The sequence below is a fragment of the Protopterus annectens genome, chromosome 8.part0 (genome assembly GCF_019279795.1).
Source record: "Protopterus annectens isolate FY-2018-M chromosome 8.part0, PAN1.0, whole genome shotgun sequence".
Classification (NCBI taxonomy): Eukaryota; Metazoa; Chordata; order Ceratodontiformes; family Protopteridae; genus Protopterus; species Protopterus annectens.
In genome coordinates, this window is record NC_056741.1 from 690,206,693 (window position 1) to 690,220,193 (window position 13,501).

Genomic DNA, 13,501 nt, shown 5'->3' on the forward strand with positions numbered 1-13,501 from the left:
AAACCACACACCCACCTTCGCAGAGGCTCTCAATAAAAATCTACTCAAACAGCAGAGACCTCCAAAGCAGAAATGCACTCAACCATCACAACACAACACTAATCACGAGACACATAACTCTCCTAAACTGTGTGCCACTCAACCAAAGCCCCTAATGCAAAACAGCATGCCCAACACACTTGTCATAGGTGACTCAATAGTGAGGCACACTGATGTCTCCCCTCACTAGGTTGAATGAGGAGAAAGTAACAGCCAACTGCCTGTCAGGCACCAGGATCAGCAACATAATGCATGCACTCCGGTCCATAAACAACAGGTACCAATATGACTCTGTCATTGTACACGTGGGTGTGAATGATTTGAGACATGCCTCCCTGGACTACATAAAAAAAGACATGGAGGAGCTCTCGGATTATGTAGCCCAGGTGGGTATGACCCTAGCCTTGAGCAGCACACTACCATTACCCAGAATGATACCTCAGTACAAGAAGAAAATGATCGATTTCAACAATTGGCTAAGTTTCTGGTGTCATTCTAAAGGGATCCGGTATCTGTCTGCCTGGGAGGACATGATTGACAGACCTCAATGCTATGCTAGAGATGACCTGCATCTGTCAACCCTGGGCTTCCAGATACTGGCCAAGGCTCTTGCTACCCCACAATGCCTTTTTTAGATGGTGTTCCAAAGACCAAATTACCACCATAACAGCTTCAAACAAATGCAATCTGAGGGTTATGCTGCACAGTGCTAGAAGTCTAAATCTCAAAATGCACTCACTCAAAGCACTCCTTAAAATGGAGAACATCGACATTTGGGCTGTAACAGAGACCCGGTTCAAGGCAACAGAAAGCACTCCTGCACTACCAGGCTATAATTTATTCCACACTTTCGGCCTCAGAACTTGGACCAAAGCTCCAAAGGTGGTGGTGTTTTCGTATTTATAAAGGATGTGCACACCTCCAGACTGGTAGCACAACATAATGCATCTGAGATACTTCAGGTGCAGCTAACATTGAGTAAGACAGTGATTCAGGTTGTAGCCTGCTATAGGTCCCCAACCGTGTCCCAAGACTCACACTCCATGTTCCCAAGCACCCTGGAGAATATTAGAGTCCAACCTAACACTCTCATACTGGACGACTTCAACTACCCCTCCATTAACTGGGAAAACTACTCATGTACCAATACACTTGCCCAACGTTTCCTGGAATTCATTAATTCCAATGCCCTGGACCAGCTCATTCTTACCCCCACTAGAGGTAGCAACATCCTTGACCTGGTCATTACTAACATGGGCGACTATTGTTCTCCACCAATAGTCAGCTCCTCCCCTGGTTAGATCTGACCACAAACTAATCACCTTGGAAATCCACATTCCTCCAAAGGCAACCACCATGAAAAACTTCTCCAAAGCTAACTTTGGGGTCCTAAAAACAGAGGTTGCTAACTTCATGGCACCCATGCAAATGGAGAATAGTTGCATGACTGCTGAATCATACACCAATGTACTGTACGGACACATACACAAATGCATGGATCTCACCATTCCCAGTAGAGCCAAGCAGCTCTCCTCCAAAAAAAGGAAGCCAATCTGGTGGTCCCCTGCCATAAACAAACTCTGCAACAGAAGGAGGAAACTGATGCGGAATAAGGTGAATTCACAAGACTGGAAAAACTCCCTTATCAGCTTCAACAAAAGTTGAGATCCCTCATCAAATCCTCTAAAGCTAGCTATGAAAACAGAATTGAAGTATATAGTACAGACAACCACAAGGCCTTCTATAGTTATGTAATGAATCTCCATGGCGATACACAGATTTGCTCTGAGCTACTGCACAATGGTACCTCTCTGTATCGAGCCATCAGATATTGCCAATATAGTGGCTGACAGATTCAGTGCCAACTTTACCCCTCTCTCCCCCCTAAGGGACCAATCTCAATACCAGTAGATTGCCAGGCACCCATTATTACTGCTGCACAGGTTAAAACAGCACTGTCCAAGGACAAGACTACAGCTTCTATGGGACCTGACAATATCCTTGGCTGTGTTCTACATGAACTACAGAGTGAACTGGCACCTCACCTGTGTGCCCTGTTCAATCACAGCCTCACCTCAGACTTTGCCCCTACCAAATGGTGCACTGCTACAATCATCCCTCTCCACAAAGGAGGAGTGACTACAGACCCTGGGAACTATTGCCCCATTAGCCTGACAAGTCTGATATGCAAAGCTATGGAGCACATCATCATGGACCTTATAAACAAGGATATAGGGAATCTCCAAACTCTGGATCCCACATAGTTTGGTTTTGTGAAGGGTAGATCATGCTTGCTCAACTTGATTGACTTCTTTGAGTCAGTCACCAGAGCTTTGGATGAAGGCAAGGTGGTTCATACAGCCTACCTTGATATGGGCAAGGCCTTTGATACCATTCCCGACTCAGGAATCAAAGAAAAACTCACTAAGCTAGGCATCAACCCCTATATCACTAGTTGAGTTGCAAACTGGCTCACAGTTAGAACCCACAGTGTGAAAGTAGCTGATTCCAAGGCAGACTGCTGACCAGTCATGAGTGGAGTCCCACAGGGTTCGGTCCTGGGTCCTCTCCTGTTTGGTATCTACTTATCTGAAGTTCAGGCCAACATGAAAGGTCTATGACTGACATAGTTTGCAGACAATTGCAGGTTGAGAGCTATTATTAACTCTCCAAGTGATGTTGAGATCCTACAGAAAGCCCTCACTAAGACCAGCAACTGGTGTCAGAACAATGACCTTAAGCTCAATGCCAAAAAATGTGTCATCATCCCTTTTGGGAAAAACCCAGTTCCAATGAATTACCACATCAATGGTAGCCCACTGAACACAGAAGGCATTATAAGTGATCTGGGAACACAGGCTGACAGCAACCTCTCTTTTGACTACCACACTGCTACTGTAGACAGAAAGTCTTTCTATGTGGCACATCTCATTACTAAGGGTTTTGCATCCAGGAAGAAAGAGGTTATTGTCTCCCTCTACTCTTCCCTCATTAGGCCAATCATTGAGTACAATATCCCAATTGGCATGTACCTCACTAGACACCTGCAGTAAGTGGAGAGGCCAGAAAGGTACCTCAGAAAGGGGATCCTAGGCCTTAAGCACTTGTCCTATATGGACAGACTCAAAAAAACGCCATCTATTCTGTCTCATATCGCCTGCTTAGAGGTGATCTCTGCTTGACTTACAAAGCCATGTCTGACCCAGCTCTATGAGAAATGCTACATCTAAAGAAATCCCAATAACTCCACACCACATGCTCCAGAGATCTCAACATCATTACCACAATCAACAGAATTTGCTGGGAGGGACAGGTTAATAACCCAGAGACTGTCCATGCTCTGGAATAGACTTCCCATACCTGTCAAGCAGAGCACCTCACTGGCCATCTTCAACAGAAATCTTGATGAGTGGATGGGAAATAGAAAATTTACCCCAGAGGTCACTCCAGTGGATCTACTCGACAGAGGTACTGGGAACTTAGGCTGGGTTGCATGATGCCAGGTAATCCTATGGGTTAGGCTTGTAAAGTATCCAGGGCCATTAGCCTAGTACACACCTATGAACCTATGAACCAATGTCTACCTTCTCACAATTTCTGTGTATTTTCACTCTAAGACTACAAGCATCTCAGAGTAGGAATAAATAGCTGTTTAGGCTAAGTCAGGTCTGTTATCATTTGACGTCTAACACTTCCAGATGCCATCATTTTGTTGTTTTTTTTTTTTTTCCTTCCTGCAGCTGGCAATCAGTAGCACCCAATTCCCCTCCTCTTTCACTGGGTTGACCATTTCAAATGTTGTCTTCCTTTGGATAAACCCAACACACATCCAGGACCAGTGAAGAGATCAAGGACACCAGCTGAGCATCATACAACTACTGGAGGGAGTGTCCTAACTCTCCCCATTGCAAGCCAGACTAGTGAGCTCAACGGTCACTGATATTTTTTTTTTTTTGTAGTGCAGCATATGAGTGTTCATTCATGTCAAACCTCCTATTTAAGTGCCACACCACTTATACATGACAAAGCTCACCTGCCTTTTAGCACTGCTTTAATGCAGCATGTCTACTCTGCCAACCTCCTCCACTACGGGCAAACTGATATTAGCCACTAACACCCATCCTCCCCCCATGACACCTCCAGTGCCTGTGCCAATAATTACACATGGACTGCCTGATGTGTAGTAAGAACGTATCCCTATGTGCCATGAGACCATTTTATCACAAATCTGTTTTGATCAGTGTTTCATCTATCATGTCAGCATTCCATAATGCTTTCATTTGCTTCAGTTCACACTTACAATAATTTGGTTGGATATTACTCTACATTGTATAATATTTACATTGTGTGGTGCAAGAAAATGACACTCTTATTTAATGAGTGCCCACAACAGTGCATTTAATATTTTTGATAGTAAGCATGCTCTTTCAGTGGTAAGACACCTGTTTTACAGTTTCTTGGTTTGGGAATATATATTCTTTACCTCCAGTAGCACTGCATATGTAGAGAATGAATGCTTTCCCCTTTCCTGCTTTGATTTTATCCCTGTAGATGTGCTCATTTCTTTCTCACAGAAATATGATGATTGATAAAACACACTCAAGTTTCAATATAATAATATATTTAGACTTACCTTTGTGAATCAGGTCATGGCTGACAATGGTCCAAGAAGTTAACAAATAAATAATGTTCAAAAGTATAGCTGTTGCTTCTTCCCACTTAGATTTGTACAGCCTCTGTACTTTTGAAGGCCATATTGAGTCATACCCCATGAATGATTCAAGCAGCCTGTACCGAGTATCGGAAATTGTCTCTGGAAAAGTACATGCTGAGGTTGAATTTAAAGTGAGTCCCATGCATCCACGTATGATGAGTGGTCATCATCCCTCATCTGATTTTGAAACTCATTTCCTCCCTTCACATTTCTTATGTAGCATCTTGTGCACCTATATTATATTCCTCATTCACTCATAGTTTAACTCATACATTCCAGTGTACATATGTCTAGTCCTTTCAGCTGTTGTTTGCAATTGTTCTCTTCCGTCCCAACAATGACCATCATGCCCTTCATCTGAATGTTTTCTAGTTACTTTAGGTAATTTTTCTTCCAGGGTTTTTAAGAAATATCTGAAGTATATTGATATGTAAAGCCACCAGTGTGTGATAAAGTGGATATAAATCGTCCCTTTTCCCTCTTTCTGTAATTCATGGCATATAAATATAAAGGGCATAGTTTTGTCTTATCTATCCTCCACCAAAGGTATTATGAGAACTGAATCATCATGGCAGTTGTGTGGCTTTTAGAAGGAAACATCGATGCTTCAGGACCCATATTGTCAAATTTTTTTTCAATTAATTCCAATTGTGATAAAGGCTGGGGCCTCCTTATTAACTTATCTAGCTAGTTATAAAAGGTAACTGGGTTAAAGGGCACCTGCTTCTACTTACAAATGGAATTATCTTGAAATACGTTGTGATATGCACTGCAGATTTCTAAAGTTATTTTATTTATATAAGAAAAAATATATAGGAAAATAACATTCCTAACACTTTACAGACTGCTCATGTTGCTCATAGTTAAAGGCTCACAGCCACTGTGATTATTACTTCTAAGATCTTTTAAGAGCCTCTGCAAATGTACCACCTTATAGCAAGTATTTGACCTTTGGAATATGGCCCATTAGATGGGTCATATTGCTACCTAATAATACACCACAGTATGCTTGCGAACTTGAAACCCTCTCAGACTAGATCATTGAGACACAAAATGTAATGCAAACATTGAAGCATGATAAATGGACAGGTTGCAGTTCAGAGAAAGTATTAAATTTATAAATATTAGGTAACAGCATGTACAAACTATTTAGAAAGATCTCCAGTTAAATGTATCTTAACTAGAGGTGCTTGGATATCAAAGCTAGGTTACTTCATTTTATTTACAGGTTATATCTTTCTTAAAAAAAACTCAAGGCCTATTTCATATTAAGGATCTTGATGCCCTAGGGCCAGTACTGGAACTTACTGATGTTCATAGAGTTTTCCAGTTCCTTCTTGAAGGTATAGATTGATGGACTGAGTTTGAGAGGAAGAGTTTATTCCATGGAAATGAAAGTCTTCAAGTACAACACTGTCACATTTCACAATATGGTTGATATTAGATAGTTTTTGATTAAGACTAGGAGTTATTAATGATCTGCTTCAAGTGGTCCAGGGTTTGACTCCCTCAGACTCTGGTTGAGTAAATATATGACTCTGATCAAGTTATTTAACTACACAGTACTCTCAAGATGAGTCTGAAAAGAGTCTGTGTGGATCAATGCTAACAGACAAATAAAAAGTTTTCCTGATACCAAGTGTTCTCTTCTGTTAAGATCACCCAGAACATGTTAAGGAAATGGTTTCAAATAGTGATTTGTCCTTTAATGCTCTACATGTGAGATACTCGTCTTCTCTTGACAGTTGGGGATGTTTATTCCACCGCTATCTTCGCTTTTACAGATGTCCATAAACTGAGACCAGTTTCTGATTTGCAGGTTTTGCACAAGTAAATTAATAAGCAACTTTCTGGTCTGGATATAGGGTCTATTTTATTCCCTCAAAATCTAACTTCAGTGAAAAGCCATTCATCAAACATAAATCAGCGAATGGCTGTTCATCGAACATTCATATCAGTAACCACTTTTCCCTGGGCAGTGAGTTACTTGGCCAGCTTTAGAAAAGTTGCCTTTTTCCCCACTGTAATGCAGTCTCAGAGATGGTCTATATAAGTGGGGGTTTTGGGGGGTGCATCCCCCCAAATTGGTGGTGTGGTGGGCATATCCATTCTTAGTGGGTTTGATATACTGTGATATGTGTGACTGTCATTCAGTATGTTGGCCAAGTATCTCACTGCCCTGGGAAACATGTTCACTGATGTGAACATTCAATGAATGACTGTTCATTGATTTATGTTCAATGAATGGCTATTCACCGAATGTAGTTTTCAAAAAAGTAATATAGACCCCTGGACATAATCTTAGATGTAACTAAAGAGCTTGAGCTATGACTAATGTTCAGCTAAGTATACCTCCATTATGCTACACAAAAAGCATAGGTTAATTTTCAATAGTGAAAAATTAAAGGTTCTTGCAAGTGACTTGGCCTAGTCAAGGGAATGTCTTTATAGCCTGGACTTCACTAGCATTTGTTCTTGTGGGATCAGGATTTTCAGATTTGGCCTGATAATCTGTACCAAATAGCTACAGTACTAAAGCAGTGCCAATATTATTTCAAATATCCAAACTATATGATTGTCTGACATTCTGAAAACAGCATTGAGTTCCATACATTTACATGGGGAGCACATCAGACTAACAGTCAACTTCTGACCTTCATTTGATAAGAAGCCCAAGAGACTGGCATTTACTGAATTACTTTATCACTGCTCATACCTTTCAACTGTACAGATTTTCGTAGAATGTCCAGATTTTTGCCTCATATTTTTGATCTTTTCCTCATAAAAATTGTGATTTTCTGCCAAATTACTGGGAAGATTTGAGGACTGAAGTCACTAAATAATAATATACATTTGTGTTGTAGACTTCATATCCTTCAGATAAATGCATGCTAAGATAAATCCTGTTATTCTAGCAACTTTCTAAGTTTATAAGAGCAATATTTAAAACCTGTCCCTGTTTTGGGGGCTTTGTTCCCCCCATTATGTGAGGCTTTGTCCATTTTATAGATATACTTTTTCATTCTTCCCTCAATTTTTTACACTTAAAAGTTGTATTTGCACACATTTTTTCCTTCTCAAGAGGACATGTTTTAATGTTTTAATGTTTTTATATTTAGGCACTTTAACTTTAAGAACTAATTACTGTTGATTAATTGAGACAAGTTTTTGTATAAATGTGTAGAAAATTAATGGTAAATTGTTCTGATGAAGTCTGATGACGAAAGCGCTTGACCTCTATCTGGATGTTATTTGGATACATTGTTCTTGTCTTTCACTTTTTGACATTTAAAAGTTTTGCAATAAAACAATTTTTCTACTTGGGATGTAGGAAATTGGATGCAGAGTGGTTGTTTTTTGTATTTATTGGTGGTGTTTTTCCACTCTTGCACCATGTTGTTGTTTCTGGTGCTATAATATAAGATTATAGTAACTTTAATCGTTGTGAAGTAAAATCCTGTTGGTAAATTTTTTGTACTCTCTTGAAATTTTTCAACTGACCTGCATTGTATATACAAAAATATTATTTTATTCCACAACTAACCAACTATAAGTTTTATATAATAACGTAAAACAAAGCTCACTTCTTGTGCTAAGATTGTAAAATGCGTACAATCAATGCATAACATTTTTACTTCTCACCTGAGCACGTCAAAGGAAAGGTAAGCAGTCATAGTCATTCCCAGTATTTTATATTGCATTTCTTCCTTTATTGGATGTTCTAGTAGGCACACAGGCAAAAGAGCTGCAGCCTTTCGAAAATACCTTATGTTGCACCTGTCATAACTTAAGTGAATACCTATGTTATGTGCCCAATCACCAAGCTGTCTTACACAAGAATTTAAATATTCAATATCAGAGTCATTTTGTAAAAGGAACACAGTCTTGTAGTCACCTGTCTACTTATTTATCCAACATGTCTTAGTTCTAGTATTGCAGGTAAGTGTTAGTCCATGAACTGAGCCTTGCAGAATTCCACAATGGATAGGAATAGTTGAAGCTTGTGCCCTGTATAGGATGCATTGGTTAACCATGGCAAAATTTTCCAGGAATGTACCAACCTTAGACTTGGTAAGATTGACGAATGGAGTAAAAGACCTTGGCTAAGTTTGAGAAATTTAGGCCACATGAGAGTCCTAGATCCGAGGCCTAAGCAATTTGATTATAAAAACATAGACCTACTGGTCACTCACAGGTTATAATAAGAATATCCTTGAGCTTAATTATGCAGTATCCTCCATACAGCAAATAGTTGTAGTTCTGTCACAAAACATGTAAGTGCTTAGAGGTTAATAGGGAAGCATAGCATTCCTTTAAGTATTCTAGCTAAGCAAAGATTCACGACCACATTAAAGATCCCAACTATTATCAGACTGACTGCAGGCTGTAAAAGAGCAATAATCTCCTTTTCAAAGGCATGTATCACATTGGGGTTGTCTACACTGGGGCCTTAAAAGTTAGCTAGTATCAGATACATATGCCCTACATTGACACATACTATTGCCCATATACCTTTGTCATCTCTCATTGTTGTATCCAACCTCTAACTTAGAGATTGGTGTACCACCAACAGTAGCCCATGTTTAGTTGAAGATACATTTGAAAAGAACTTAACCCCATTCCATTTAGCAAAGACTACCCGACTACCCCTGTATATTTTTTCTTACTCTTCAACATTTGAAGAAAGACTAGCTTGGCATCATAATCACATATCATTTTATCACAGTAAATGCTCCTTTCACATTCCGGGTGAAAAACAATACAGCTGGAGTGTAGTTAGAAACATATAAGACTGGCTGATATGGGGGCAGTATAAAGCATATACCATTTATTTTAAACTTCTGACTGAAGCAAGTCTTCTTTCATAAAAATCTATAAATCTCTTTGCTGGATATCCTTGTTTCATCTTGCCTTCTTCCTCTCTGTCCCAAATCTTCTTCACCAGATTTTCTTCTGCTTTACTGCACATGTCCAAACAACTGTAATCTGTTCTCTTTCACCTTCTCTGCAATTGGAGCTACTTTGGCTTTTGCTCTGATGTCATCATTTCTTTGTCTGTCCCACACTGTGCATCCTTCCATCCATCTCAGACATTTCAACTCCTTCACTTGTTGTTTCTTCAACTGCTCTGCCTTTACTGCCCAGGTTTCTGTACCATGCAGTAGTACCCATCACTGCACTGTTCTGTACACATTACTTTTCAACACCTTTAACTTTCTTCTGTCATACAATGCCACTGATACTCTGTGCCAGTTGGCTGCATTCCCTCTTATTCTATCTTTGGCTTCTTAACTCAGACTTCATTTCTCCTCAACCAACCCTCCCAGATACTTGAAGCTGTTAGCCTGTTCCACTACATTCCCTTTTATCTCAGTTTCCAGTTTCTTCTGATTTTTTCCTATTTGCTTACATTACAGTTGTCTTATCTGTACTAAGTTTCATCCCATGTGTCTTCAGTTTTCCATCCCCCTCCCCTAAACTTTACTGAAGTTCTTGTAAAGAGTCTACCTGTAATGCCACATTGTCTGGATACAGCAACTTTGTTGATCTGTCACCTCCTACTTGTTTGCAAATGTAGTCTACCACCAGTAGAAGCAGAAGTGGGCTGAGAGCTGGGCCATGATGTACACCCATTCCCACCGTAGACCCCTCTGCGAGGTTGAATACTGTTCATACTCAAGTCACAGAGTCCTTGGGCATAGCCTGCACTAATGTTATAAACATTTCTGAGACTTCAAATTGTGAAAGGACTGCCAAAATAATATTTTTTATGACATTGTCATATGCTTTCTCCAAGTCTTTGAATGCCAAGTTGGCTACTTTCCTTATCTCAAACTCCTCCTCAACAACTTGTCTCCCTGTAAACATCTGATTGGTTATGCTTCATCTTGATCAGAATCTGAACTGTTCATCTCCCATCTTTCTTTCTACTACTCTGCTTTTTCTTTTATCAAATCACCCTCTCCAGAACTTCCATACAGTGAGATAGGAGTTTGATGCACAGGAATTTGATACCTTTGACTGCCCACAGTTGTGAATGTCTCCTTTATTATTGTACAGTGGTACCGTATGATTATTCTTCAGTCATCTGGGATATGGCTTTCTCTCCATGCTGCTATGATTACCCTCAGGAGCCATTCCTCCCAAATCTCACCATACATCTTGATCATATCTGCCATGACCTCGTCTGAGCCTGCTGCATTCTGTTGTTTTATTTTCCTTAGTGCTTTTCTTATTTCTTTTAGGGTTGGCTCTTTTTCTTCTCTCATTGCAGGCTGTGTCTGGTACAGTACAGCTTCTTTAGGGTTTTCTTCATTCAGAAGCTGCTGGAAGTAGCCTCATCCTCCTCTTCTGTCACATTTCAGTCTTTCACAGTCTGCAAGATCCTAAGGCTTTTCTAATTCCTTCAGTTTCTATACCATATCCTTAAGCTACTCCTCAGCCTGTATTGCTTCTATACTTATAACTCTCTCACTATCTGTCTGCATCACTAACTTCCTGGCTATTGTTTTCCTAATGGAAACTTTCTATTTGTTTATTTATTTATTTGTTTTTTGATGTACTATAGCAGTCAATGTCACACATTGCTCTACCTACCTACTATTTTTTGGACACTACATCATGTATAGTTAGAGTGACTATTATTGTCTATAATGTTTTTAACTCTATAGAATCATCTAGATGTGTAGTATATATTGTAACATCTTGTAACATAGTTTGTTCTTTCAACTTATTATGTATACTATTTCTAATGTGATTTGTACTGTATTGGATTTTACTGTATTTTTATTGTACTCTATGTGGAGCTTTTCTCCCCGGGTGTCTGCTGAAAATGTAGACCCAGTCAGACCACCCCAGTAAACAAATGTCAAATAAAATAAATGAATAAATAAATAAAAGTACTCCTTCTATCAGTCTTTGATGGTCTATGGACTGGTGCATAGGTTGTTGCTGGTTAATCTTATGAAGGATGTCTGATGACCATTGTCTTTATCTTTCTGTCTTTACCTTGCAACCTGATAAGGTTTCTTTGTTCCATCTACTGAGTCATTTTCCAGAAGCTAGTAGAGTGCCTCTGATGTCTTGTTCTTTGCTATTGAAACTCCACTGTTAGTTTCTTTGTTAGCCAACCAGTATTTCTTCTTGGCCATCTTTTCTAGCTCTCACGTTGTTGTGTATGCCTTCCTTCTTTTGATGACTTCCTGAACGTCTGTATTCTACTAGCAGCTTTCCTTATGTAACTTGGTTCCATACCTCGCTTAGCCACATATCTATTCTGTAGTCCTTATACATGTGGTTTTGAGGCCTGACATTCTTCTTTATTTCCACCAATCTCCTCTTTTTGCTGAGGTGGTAGAGCCCTCAGTAAGTCCTTGAACTCTTGTGCTTTCTCAGCAGTCAACGTGTAGGTCATCATTCTAGTCTCTGTTGACCATAAAGATTTCTGATTGTGGCAACCAGTGGTTTATGCTGTGGGCTGACTGTTTTACTTGGCATTGCTTTGCAATCTCAAATTCTATCCCAATGTTCTTTCCTTACTAGGAAGCAGTCCACCTGATTTGCATGTTGATCACTCATGCATGTGATCTTGTGACCGTCTTTCTTGCTTAACCATGTGTTGGCCACCATAAAGCCTTTTGCCACATAGAAGTCTAGAATGACCTCTACTTCTTTATTCCTGTTGCTCCATCCATGTGGACACAGGCAGTCCTCATATCCTTTTGTGTCTGTCCCAATATATGCATTCAGGTCTTGCATTATGAATACCAGCTCATGTTGTCTTGCTTTATTTAATGAGAGCTGCATGTGCTGTCTGAATGTCCTCTTTTCCTTACTATCACAACCCTGCTTTGGGTCATAGGTTGAGATTATGAATCTTGCCCTAGCCTTACACTGGACTCTGATTGCTATAAGTCTGTCACTAATACTGATGACATCTCTTAGTGTCTTCTGAAGCCTCTCTCTTGCCACAGTTCCCATAACATTTCTTGTCTTTCTTTTTCCTAAGTAGTAGATTCTGGATCTGGATCTCAAACCAATTAGCTTTGCTGCAGTTCTCTTCCATATTGTAGCCTGGATACATAGGATGTCCACTCCCCCAACCCAAGGTTATGCTGTTCAGCGCTAGGAGTCCAATTCTGAAACTATACTCATTGGAAGCAGTCCTTACTCTGGAAGATGCTGACATCTGTGCAGTCAAGGAAATCTGGTTTAAGGCTGCCGAAAGCACCCCATCCTTACTCGATTACAATTCCTTACACACGTTCTGACATCAAAATAAGGTGTGAAAACTAAGGGGAGGTGGTGTATTAATATTCATTAAAGACAAATACACCTCAAGACCGGTTAAACAAAACAACTCACATGAATTGCACCAAGTGCAATTAACTGTTGGTAAGACCCCTCTTCAAATAATTCCAGCTATAGGACTCCGTCCATGTACAAGGACACCCACTCAGCCTACCTGGATCTACTTGAGTCAGTCAAGATACTACCAAACACCTTGGTTTTGGGTGACTTTAACTGGATTGATTATATGTGTAGTAACACTCTCACTCAAAGTTTCCTGGACTTCATTAACTCCAGTTCCCTGGACCAGCTAGTTGACACCCCCACAAGGGGCACAAACATTCTGGATCTGGTGCTCATCAACATGGAGGATCGTTGTACCACCCCAAATGTGCTGCCCTCCCTGGAGAGGTCTGACCATAAATCTGTCTTGTTGGAGGTAACAATAATACTAGACCC